This window comes from Macrobrachium nipponense, chromosome 27 (genome assembly GCF_015104395.2).
Source record: "Macrobrachium nipponense isolate FS-2020 chromosome 27, ASM1510439v2, whole genome shotgun sequence".
Taxonomy (NCBI): Eukaryota; Metazoa; Arthropoda; class Malacostraca; order Decapoda; family Palaemonidae; genus Macrobrachium; species Macrobrachium nipponense.
Genome location: NC_087216.1, coordinates 21,969,737 through 21,981,119, shown reverse-complemented (window position 1 = coordinate 21,981,119; position 11,383 = coordinate 21,969,737). Strand labels below are relative to the sequence as shown.

The 11,383-nt window shown below is 36.6% G+C and overlaps 2 long non-coding RNA genes across 2 annotated transcripts in view; one reads left to right on the top strand and one right to left on the bottom strand.

The window, feature by feature from the left end:
* LOC135200897 (uncharacterized) overlaps positions 1-8,158 on the bottom strand; it is an 11,244-nt gene extending 3,086 nt beyond the window's left edge. The window contains exons 1-3 of the long non-coding RNA XR_010311392.1: positions 8,068-8,158; positions 6,517-6,672; positions 1-3,217 (exon numbers count right to left, since the gene is read on the bottom strand). The exon at positions 1-3,217 is cut by the window's left edge and continues 3,086 nt beyond it. This is a non-coding gene — a long non-coding RNA (uncharacterized LOC135200897). The remainder of the gene's footprint in view (positions 3,218-6,516; positions 6,673-8,067) is intronic.
* Positions 1-10,648, top strand: part of LOC135200571 (uncharacterized) — a 37,267-nt gene extending 26,619 nt beyond the window's left edge. Inside the window, exon 4 of the long non-coding RNA XR_010311316.1 lies at positions 9,896-10,648. This is a non-coding gene — a long non-coding RNA (uncharacterized LOC135200571). The remainder of the gene's footprint in view (positions 1-9,895) is intronic.
* Positions 10,649-11,383: the final 735 nt, after the last annotated feature.

The window sequence follows — 11,383 nt, the reverse complement described above, 5'->3', positions numbered from 1 at the left end:
GGCCAAAGCAGTCCTGATGGCACTATCTGTTAATAAAGGTAACTAACTCTTCACAAACTAATAACAATTCATTCAAGATAGAGTGATCAATTTACAATCAAATAGCATGGCAGATATTTTCACATCACTATGCACTGGCACTCAAGAGGAACTACTAACCAATATGAGATACCAAACATGTCAAAATTATAGCTTTCATCCCTGATATCATCATAATGGTGCTATTCTTGCCATCATTTTCATGTCTGATCTCTAATACTTGATCATCTTTAGAGTTTATCCTCATACATCAAGAGGACCATGTTTGCTGGTGCACTTCATGTTTCATATGGGAAATTTACTTTTTCGACAAGTTACCTATTACATTCTATATTACATTTAATTAACAAAACTGAATTTGAATAAGTAGACTACCCATAATACTGACTCCCTTACAGTAAGGAATCTAAAAGCCCAGCAGATAAGCCTAGGAATCAAAGATTATCAATGAAACTTCAGTTAGCCAAAGTAGGTCACAAGCAACACACACTAGCAGTCAAGTGGAAATAAAAAACAAAAGCTTGGTAAGATACATTACTCTGATTAAACCAAACCAAAGACCAAAGTTATTAGAGAGAAGAGAGTGTGATGGCATGTTCCATACCTCATTTTAATGGAATCACATGTTCTTTCTTCTCACATAAATCCTGATCTGCTCTGAAGTTACTGGCAAAGAAGTAGCAGCTTGCAAGACAATGTATATTCTTTTTTACAAGAAACACATTTACACATCATATTAGCTACTTCATATTTTTTACTTTTATGAACTCTAGTTCTCAAAACTACAAATGCAATTCCAAACACCGCTTGTGATTAATGCGCTTTATACGACAGAATATGCTGACAAATAAAGATCAATCTGGTACTGTCATCAGTTTTGTCTACAAATGAGGGTGACAATCATTGACTGTCAATTCTTTCTTGAGACAAAAGAATAATGTGGTACTTATGAAATTTGACTCAAGTATAAGAGTTTATAGGTGGGGAAATAATCTGGCAAATGCGCACATGCAGCTGACTTCAACTGCAGTTCATCATTTAATCATATAGTACATTAAATAAACACTTCGACACATTAAAATATTCAACAAACCTAAGTCTGACAGTTAATGGAAGTGCACGAGAAGTTAAATTTCTTCATAATCTTCAAAGAATAGCATTTTAAATATGTATTTGAAAAAATTATTTATTAGTCTGCTGACACAACATCAACCATTGTTTCTACTTGAATGCTATATCTATTCTCACATACATCACTGGACAGGTGTTCACTTTTTATATTATCAACCTCTAATTTAACTTCAACAAGGTTATCAGCAATTTTTTGGTCACTCTCTGAGTCCACATTATGGGGAGTATTTACCTTACTTATGTTCTGTGTTGGCACTGGTAAGCTATCTCCAGATGTTAGGGACATTGCACAAGGCGACATTTTTTTTAATAAATTACCATGATATAGATTTTCAGATGGTATATATAAGACATCACTTTTACGAAGGTTTATGTCATCAAAAGAACTATACGCATTATTTTCCACTAAATCCTCCTCCTGAAATGGTGCTCCATAAGGAGATAAGAGATTACATATATCAAGGGGATCATCATAATCATCTTTATCATTCCCTAACTGCTGACTAAGAGAGGCTTGTTTCTGAGACTCAGTTATGTGAGCATTATTTTCTTTTGATGTTTCCACAGCTTCTTTATCTTTACGATGAATCTGAGAATGAACTAAACTTGGATTACAGGCCGATACTCTATGATATTTTAAACCTTTTAAGCCTTTATACGCTTTTCCACATTTTTCACACTGAAACTTTCTGGTACTGATAAGTTTACTATGAATTCTCAAATGACCTGGCATACGACTTTTGCAGGCAAATATTTTTCCACAGTACTCGCATGCTAAATCCCCTTCATTATGAATTCGTGCATGGACAAAAAGATGACTTTTCTGAACAAAACTTTTATTACAAATCTCACAAGTATAAATTTTTCTCTCCTGAATGAATTTTCAAGTGGAGTCCTAGATCATTTTTCCGAGAAAACGTTTTGCTACATTCTGTACAAGGAAAGTTCTTTTCTCTTGTATGAACTTCCTTATGACTGTTCAAACTGCTCTTGGTGCTAAATCTCTTTTCACATATCACACACAAATACCTTTTCTCACCACCTCTGATTATTCAAGTGGTCAAGAAGATACTGTTTCCTACTGAATCTTTTCCCACATTCCTCACATGGGACATTCTTAAAACTGGAATGTACCACAATGTGGACGTCTAGCTGCTGTTTCCTAACAAACATCTTACCACATTCCTCACACTTGAACCTTTTGAGATGTGTTTTTGTATAGTAACCTTTGCCACATTCCTTACAAATATAGTCCTTTTGTCCTATGTGATATTTGGTGTGTGAGACTAAGAGCCTCTTTTCCGTAAATGCTTTTCCACACTCAACACAAATGTAATTTTTCTCCTTTCGATGAGTCTTCATGTGAGCAGTTAAATTGCTCTTAAAAGTGAATTTCTTTTTATACACAGTACAAGAAAAAATTTTCTCATTGTTATGAGCTTTCCCATGCACAGTAAGCCCACTCTTCTGAATAAACGTCTTTCCACAGATGGGACATGCATAGTTCCTCTCTCCAGTATGAATCCTTATATGGAAAATGAGATTGGATTTTTGAGTAAATCTTTTTCCACACTGACCACATGTGAAATTCCTTACTCCTGTATGGGTTATGCTATGGAAGGCTAATTGTCCTTTTGAGGAAAATTCTTTGTTACAGTCTCCACAAGTAAAAACCTGCTTGTCACGAGTATTCTAAAGTGGGTCATCAGGGTACACTTCCTTTCAAACAAATGTCCGCACTCGCTGCATGCAAAAGGTTTTCCCAAATCAGAATGAGGTGCTTCTCCCTCAAGAGTATTTGATAGTAGAATGTTCTCATTATTTTTGTTCTTGCCGAGATTCATCAAATTTGGATGCTCTGCATGGGCTAGGTTCATGAGAACTGGATTCTGGAAGTGTGAGTCAATCTGAATGAATTGTTATATTGCTGTTGTTCATGTTGGAAACTAACATTGAACTGGAAAATGCAGAATGACCCCTCATTTGATTGACAAAGGTAATTGGTCCTTGCTGATGAGTTCTCTTTACTTTGAAGCTATTGCTGGAACTGTAAGAAAAATACACTTTTCAGTTCAGACAACAAAAATCAATCGTTTAATGAGAAGACTAGTATAATTCCTTAGATGTAAAATTATACCTGTGTAAAATTAAGACTAGTTCTTGTTTCATTAATACAAACCTATTTCAGTATCTTTGTCAATGTCAAATAGATGGATAAGAGTAGATAAACAAAGTACCTAATTGAATCAGCAAAGTGAGCAATTGGAAAGTTGGGCAGAGTGTTGCAACTGATGAGTAATGTCAAGGAGAAGAGAATGGCTTATGATAAGACAGAACCAGCGACACACATGATGATATACACATTGAAACATTTTGATGAATTAAAATGCCTCATTAAGTTAATATTCCCTATTAAAGTTTTCTTCCAAAAAGGTAGAAAAAATCAGTTGCCACTATCAGTGATCCCAACCAGTCAACTTAGTCTTCTGACATCCAACAATTCACAAACCTCATCATCTCTGCTTTAACCAACTGTGAAAGCTGATGATCTTGGTGATATTTCTAGCCTAGCACATCTTGGTGATATTTCTAGCCTAGCACATCATCTTAATGCTGCACAATCACCCTATATATCATCTACTCTGCATCATAAACCTTGTAACAAATCGTTGTAGCTTCATCAACATCATGGATCATCATAGCAGCAATGAAGAATTGAGAAGCTGACAAATTCATACAGTTGGCTAAAATATCTGTTAAATAAAGATTTCTCATTTCTCTCATATGCTCTTGATACAATATTTTTCAACATGTGCATCAGACAGTATCAGCACTGCAAGGTAATGTAAAATGCTCCTTATTAGTGGGATATTTATCAAATGTTTGTTTAAATCACTGCAACACCCCAGATGAAGGCTAAGGAATTTTGGTTGGGGGAGAGAATTAAGAGTGAAAACCAAGATACAATAACCAAACCTTCCAAACCTACAATACTCGGTCCCAACCTAATGAGGGAAGAGGGGCTGGACCCTCCCTAAAACCCAATCTGACCTGTGAGGTTCCTCATTGTCAGTCATGGAGATGTTTTAATAAGTTAATAAGGCATATTTCACATAAATCATTACAAGATTCTTCAGAATTATATCACACTATCTACCATACCTTATTCCACCACTTCTATAATTAATAGTACAGTGCTACAATACTGAAAACCATAAATTAATTAATTTCACACAAAGAAATACTGGTGTCAATTTTTGAATCTAGTCCGGATACAAGAAACTCACCACGAACCACATACAAGACAAAAGAATGGTTAAGAGGAAAAACGAGAAAAACCTCTGAAGGTGTCATGACATGTCATAAATGCATATTTCTCTTAACACTTATATGTACAAACAATTTTATGCTATAAAATAAACATCTGTGGAGACATGACAACACGGTCACTGTGTCAGTACAAGCTAATTCATACTATGACGTCAAGATACACCATTTGGTAAGAAAAAAAAGACTTGTCAGTACGGACTAGAACATAAAATGAAAATGGCGTTGTAAAAACATACTTATGCAAATTCAAGAAATTTTTGCGTGGAAACAAACTTTAATTTAAAGCAAATTCTTTTAATGCTTTTCATTATCTTTCATCATAGGAAAACAAGTGTAACAGTATATAGCCTGAAGATTTTACAGAAGAGTGCTGCCTGGAGACATTGTTTATTGATAATCTTTTCTTTAAATTAATGATATAGGATAAGGCGTAAATAATCCAGTGCTGGTTAGACAATTTGGAGAATTTACCATGTTATGTTTTTAAGTTCATCCCCAAGTGGCTGGTTCTAATTATGGTGTGCCACAAAACTTTTTTGTAGAATTACCTATAGCCTAAATGCCGTAAAAACCATACAGCACAAACTAGCCCAGCCTGTGTGTTCCCCAGGAAATGCATTACTCCATAAACTGCCTACCAAAATTTAGCTTAGGTCTAAAATGAAACTACTTGTATGATAACTTAGGCTAGTCTTTTCAGGGTATGTTGCAGGAAAACTTGAGTCTGTAAATTTCCAATGTTTGGTGTTACTTGTGGTGGGGGGGGGGGGGGACCAAGCCCCCCGGGCTAGGTCAGGGCACAAAGCTTGAGCGAGGTTAGGAAAGCAAGGTCAGGATATGGCATTCTAAGAAAGGTTAGGTTTGTGTTGTACGTGAAATCTGTTCCCGTAGTTCTACACTCGCCCCGTCTTTTCGTAAATTTTATTCAAACCATTGCTGGTCTACCTAACCTAGATGAAGGATATGAAGCAGACCTGGGCTTAATAACTCATCAAAACCACCTAGCTAGTAGCCTGTAAAGATCTACTTTATGCCTACATAAATTTTAGCATAGCTAGGCCACTACATAGTTGAAGCTAATAGCTAAGCCTACTGGTGGTTAGCCTAATAGGTACCTGTTGATAAAAGTCGTCAGATTAACCTTGCCAATCCTAGGGGATGTTTTGCATACTTACTTCTAGATTCTCTTAATAAAGTTCTATACAGTATATTACATATTATACCTATAAACTGACAGAAGCCTAAGCTACCGTTAGCTTGAACTAGGTAGGTATGCCCATGCTAAACCAATACCGACCACGCATGAACAACGTCTCGTTACAACTCTCATATTAAACGAGTAAAATATTTTATTGATAAATTGACTAGCTGTTACGTTTCTTTTACCATTTCCAATTATAAGCGTCGACTCGGGCCTAGTTTCGATTTAGTCAAGTTGGCCAGATAATCTTGTAATTATATGTGTTGGTTACGTTCTCTCCATCCTACATAATTGTTGTCATATTGGTGTCAACATTAGTCGTGTTTACGCTTTTACCGAAAACTTTCAAGACAAATTTTGCACATTTAACATATATTTTGTCTTATATTACAACAAATATTTTAATTAAAATCATGTCAAATGACGTATACTCTAGATTTCCTTTAGCGTCAAACGGTTCTACACTAACAAACTCGTAGAGCGCCTACCAATAATCGTACAGATCTAATATTTTTGGTAAAGCTGGTAACGATTTTCATTTTTCCAGTATGTCATTGTACTGAGTTTTATAAGAGCTCCTGTAATATTAATATAATAAATATTTATAATATATATATATAATATAATATAATAAATATATATATATAAATATATATATATATAATATATATATATATATATATATATATATATATATATATATCACGTATTTCAGTGACTGACACATCACTTGAGAGGGAACCCATTCCATGTTTGTTCCGTTAAAATAACTGTATCTTTGATAATCTAAGTTGCTAGTTAGTACCTTGCAATACCTTGTAAATGGTCGACTGTGGTGGTTTGTAGCCATGCGGATAAAGATAGAGAGGCTGGCAACTCATCTCAAAGTACTTAGAGGCTTTGAAGGAAAACACCTGGGTCCACCTCTACAGGGGTTTATTGTTTCATTGGGGTTACTGGCGTCGTGGTCTCTGCAATGGAAATGAGCAAAGGAACTACATTATATTGTTACTGTCTCATCCCCGTTTTACTTAACTTGTGCTTTACTCCTTATGAATCTATTAACCCCTTCGCCATTTTATTTGTATATATATCTCCTTACTACGCACCTCTTTGTGTTACTTTCTTTTTCTTGTTTATGTGCAGCATTAACGCATTTTCTTTGTATTTTTACGTTTTATTTTCCCTTTATTACTCCTATATTTCTGTGTTCAACTTCAGATTAAAGTGTGCCATAATAAAAAGTTTGTGGTAATTAAAGAAATTTGCCTTGATAGAACCTAAATATTTTAGGCTTTGGCAGACAGACAGACAGACAGTGTTTTGTGCATATTTACACTTGCAACTTCTATTTCCCTCTCTCTCTCTCTCTCTCTCTCTCTCTCTCTCCTCTCTCTCTCTCCCTCTCTCTCTCTAAAAAACAGAATATTTAACTTCAAGATAACGGAAAGCTCGGATACTAAAAGGGAAAAAAATCCATTTCATTTCCTCGTGTTTGCTTTCGTGATCCATAATTCATTATAACCAAGAGGCCTTGGATGCTGCTCCTGCAGCCTAGGAGAGAGAGAGAGAGAGAGAGAGAGAGAGAGAGAGAGAGAGAAGAGAGAAGTGAGAAGGGGTCGGGGAGCGGAGGGGAGGGGTTGGGGAGGAGGTTGGTGGGAAAGAGGAGAATCTATCTGGACTTCAACTGAAAGTTCTGACTCTCGTGGTAAATTGTGAAGCTGATTTTTTTATGATGCTGAGAGAGAGAGAGAGAGAGAGAGAGAGAGAGACGGGATTAGGTTCCTTATTGGGAGCTCCTCTATTCCTGAAAAATGGCCTAAATTCTTAAAGGAAAAAATCAAGAACATAGTCTGTAACAATGCTTCAGATTAAGCAAAGCCGGAAAAAAATGAAAGCTACAAAAAAGAAACCAATATACCACTGGCACTTGCAAAATGAAAAAATGAGAACTAATAAGACTGCTAAATCTGTTCTTAGCTGCTTGGATGAACTATAGAGAAACATAAGTATCTTGTTACCTGCTTGGATGAACTATAACTGGTTCACTTAAGGTAGATCCTTGGATGAGCCCTATGCCTACGAGACGTTAGTTTGGCGGCCGCTGATTGGCTGGGAGCTGCCTACCTCCCGGTACCAGCCAATCAGCGGCCGCCAAACAAACTTCTCGTAAGAACAGGGCTCATCCAAGAATCTACCTTAAGTGAACCAGCTTTAGTATAGAGAAACATAAGTATCTTGTTACCTGCTTGGATGAACTATAAAGAAATATAAGTATTTTTTCCCTCAGCTCCCTTTGCGGTAACATAAAGGCGAACTTGGTACATAAACAAGCGTACTTCAAGAGCACCGGATAACCAACTTACCCGAGAAAGGACACGCTTATCAGTATCAAAGCAGGACATCTTCAGGGCTTCCTCCTCTTACCGTGGTCTCCAGACAGACCCCTTCACCCTCCCCCACCCCTCCAAAAAGTAAAAAAAGCACCGAGGACATCAAAGAACCGCCGGAGAAACGACGCCGGTCTCCGATAACCTCGTCATCGTCTCCAGGAAACGGGCGAATTGGTAGGGAAGTTGTTTACGCGAACGCTGATTAAGTTACGACCCGATATGCTTTGTTTCGTCGGACGATATTGGCCCTTGTGTCGTCTCGTTTGCGCGAGGGAGATTGATGCTGCTTCCTCCTCTGCCATAGGAAGAGGAGGATTGAGAGGGAAGATTTTTTTTGGGAGGGAAACAAGTCGTTGGAGCCTTCGGAGACAGATGCAGTAGCTGTAGAGGGTTTCGGCGGAAATGGGAGAGAGAGAGAGAGAGCGCGAGGGAATTGGAGGATAAGAAGATTGGGGCATTGATAGTATGATTGAAAGTGCAATTGCTGACCAGAAGAATTCAGCCTAATACACACACACACATATATATGCATGCACAATGTACATACTTATATATACTTACATACACATTGCATAAAGTATTATATATATATATATATATATATATATATATATATATATATATATATATATTGTATACATCATCCATATACACAGGAAGTTAATTAAGACATCTTGGCACAAAGATAACAGTACCTACTCTACTCTTGCTCTATTTAGGAGGAAAGTAAACACTGAAATGTAAATCCCAGTGTGGACTTAATTTCAACTCCCAAGTACACTGAATGTAAAACAAACGGATTACAAACATCCTTATGTAACTAGCTGCGGTCTCTCTCGGCTAGAAGACGCGAGGCAGGGAGAGATGATAATAATCTGGCATAATAACTCTGGCATCTTCAAGGACTCTCAGTTACGAAGCTCATGGCATCCTTAACTCGATCCAATAGAGAGGTTGTGAGTTAGTCCTGATGTACTTAAACTCAATCTAATAAAGAGGTTGTGTGTAGTCCTGATATCCTTAAGCTCGTTCCCAGAGAGAGAGAGAGGGAGAGACTGAGACTGTGAATAGTCCATAGTAAATCGTCTTGGTATATTTTTAAAAATTATTTCTTTGTTTTCAATTTGATTATCGTCGACTCAAGACCTTTCCGTTAATTAAATGCGTGACGTAGAGATTCGTGGATGCTTTTGATAAAAATTGCTTTGCCAACAATCCTCTATGCAGTGCACTGTAGGCATTACTTTAAGGTTTTTTGCAGCGTGCCTTCGGCCCCTAGCTGCAACCCCTTTCGTTCCTTTTACTGTACCTCCTTTCATATTCTATGTCTTCCATCTTCCTTCCGCCCTTTTCTAACAATTGATTCATAGTGCAATTACGAGGTTTTCCTCATGTTGCACCTTTCCGATTTATACTGTCAATTTCCTTTTCAGCGCTGAGTGACCTCATAGGCCCCAATGCTTGACCTTGGGCGTAAATTCTATATTCAGTTCAGTTTATAAGCTTAAATAACACTTTTTCTTTTTTAAATGATCGTTGAAGGAAACATAAATAATCAACACCCATTGGAACGTAATCATCTTTACCATTGTGATGGAAGCATCAAGTGCTGATAGTGTCTTGAACACCAAAACTATGAGAATTATGATGATGATTATAATAATGCATTTGAATTCGCCTAAGTTTTGGTAGATATTATGGTCAGTGCTTCATTTTCATCACATATAACTGAGGTACTGGACTGAGGAGCCAGGGGAAGAATTAGGTGGAAAACCGACTAACTTACTGAATCTCCTTTCAGATCAAATTCTCAAGAGTAGGGCTTATTAGAGACCGTGACAATTTGAGATGAATGGTGAACGTGGGAGAAGGACTGTGACAGGAACTGTCATATACTTACGTATTGTTATACGATCGCAAGTAACACGTGAAGATTGTATATCAAGAGCCAGCAGGAAAAATGAAAAGCAGCAGTACCTGGCGCTTTCGTGTATTCGTTGCTGGTTTTTCCTCCTCTCTCATCAGAGCCCACAAGCTAAAACTACAACTTAATTTTCTACGTATGTGTTTGAGTGAGCATGTTATGACAAAATCGTTTTTATCCAAGAAACATAGCGGCCTATTCTTTAAACCATTCGAAGAATATGAACGTCTTATACTACAAAAGTACATAGAAATAACGAAACTGGATGTTGAACAAGCTTTCAGAATCCTGAGGCCAAATAGATATAGTTTTAATCAATCAATCCCCTTGGAATGGAAGACTCGATTGGGCGATTATTGTTATCATAAGTTACGAAGCCAGTGCCGACGTCTGAAGAATAAACTCGATCGTAAATTTAAACAGCTCATTAAGAACAGCGGTTGGACTAAGGATGCAAATCCCCAGTTTGTATGTAATTTATCGGATAAAGTGTTAGATGATGTAACAAGAACGGCTCTCGGCTATGGTATCAACTTCAGTGTTTGTGACGAGAAAGTGGACTGGGTAGGAATAGCCAAATCATTTTGTAATTTAGAAAAATTTGGATCGTTGTCTATTGAAGATTTCAACATATGTAAGGGTATTGTTTTTGGCGCATGTTCTTTTAAAGTGGGCTATGCTTAATTTTCCTGAATAGTTTTTAAACCTGGGGGGGAGGGACAGATGGGGAGGTTTTTAAGGGGGGCGGGGTCCCAGCACCGTTAAAAAAGATAAAACGTTTGCACATTAGAAATGCAAGATTAATCAAATGCTCTTGTTGTTTAATAAATAAAGAAGATTGATTATGTAAATAAAATGTTTTAGTTTTGTTAAGTGACCAAGAAACTTATACAGTACTGAACCATATTCCATTAGAGAAGGTTAATAGTAGTTTCAATAAAAAACTTAAAACATTGTTAAGGGGAAAAGATGATTTAATTAAGAAATTTTTTATTGTATGTGCATCCTTGCCCTATCTTTATGGACTTATTAGAACTCACAAACAAAATAATCCTGTACGACCTATTATTAGTTCTGTAGGGTCATCAACTTATAATTTGTCAAAGTGGCTTGTCAGTAAATTGTCACCTCTTATAGGAAAAATTTCAGGATTTTTAGTAAAAAATAATGTGGATTTTGTAAACCGTCTCAGAAGCTGTAACATTAATTACGAATTTAAAATGATTAGTTTTGATGTAGTTTCCCTTTTTACTAAAGTTCCAGTTGACGACCTGATAACATTTTTAGCTGACGAGTTGGATAAATACGAATTTTCTCTGCAAACTGACACCATTTTAGAGTTACTAAAACTGTGTATTAAGGAAT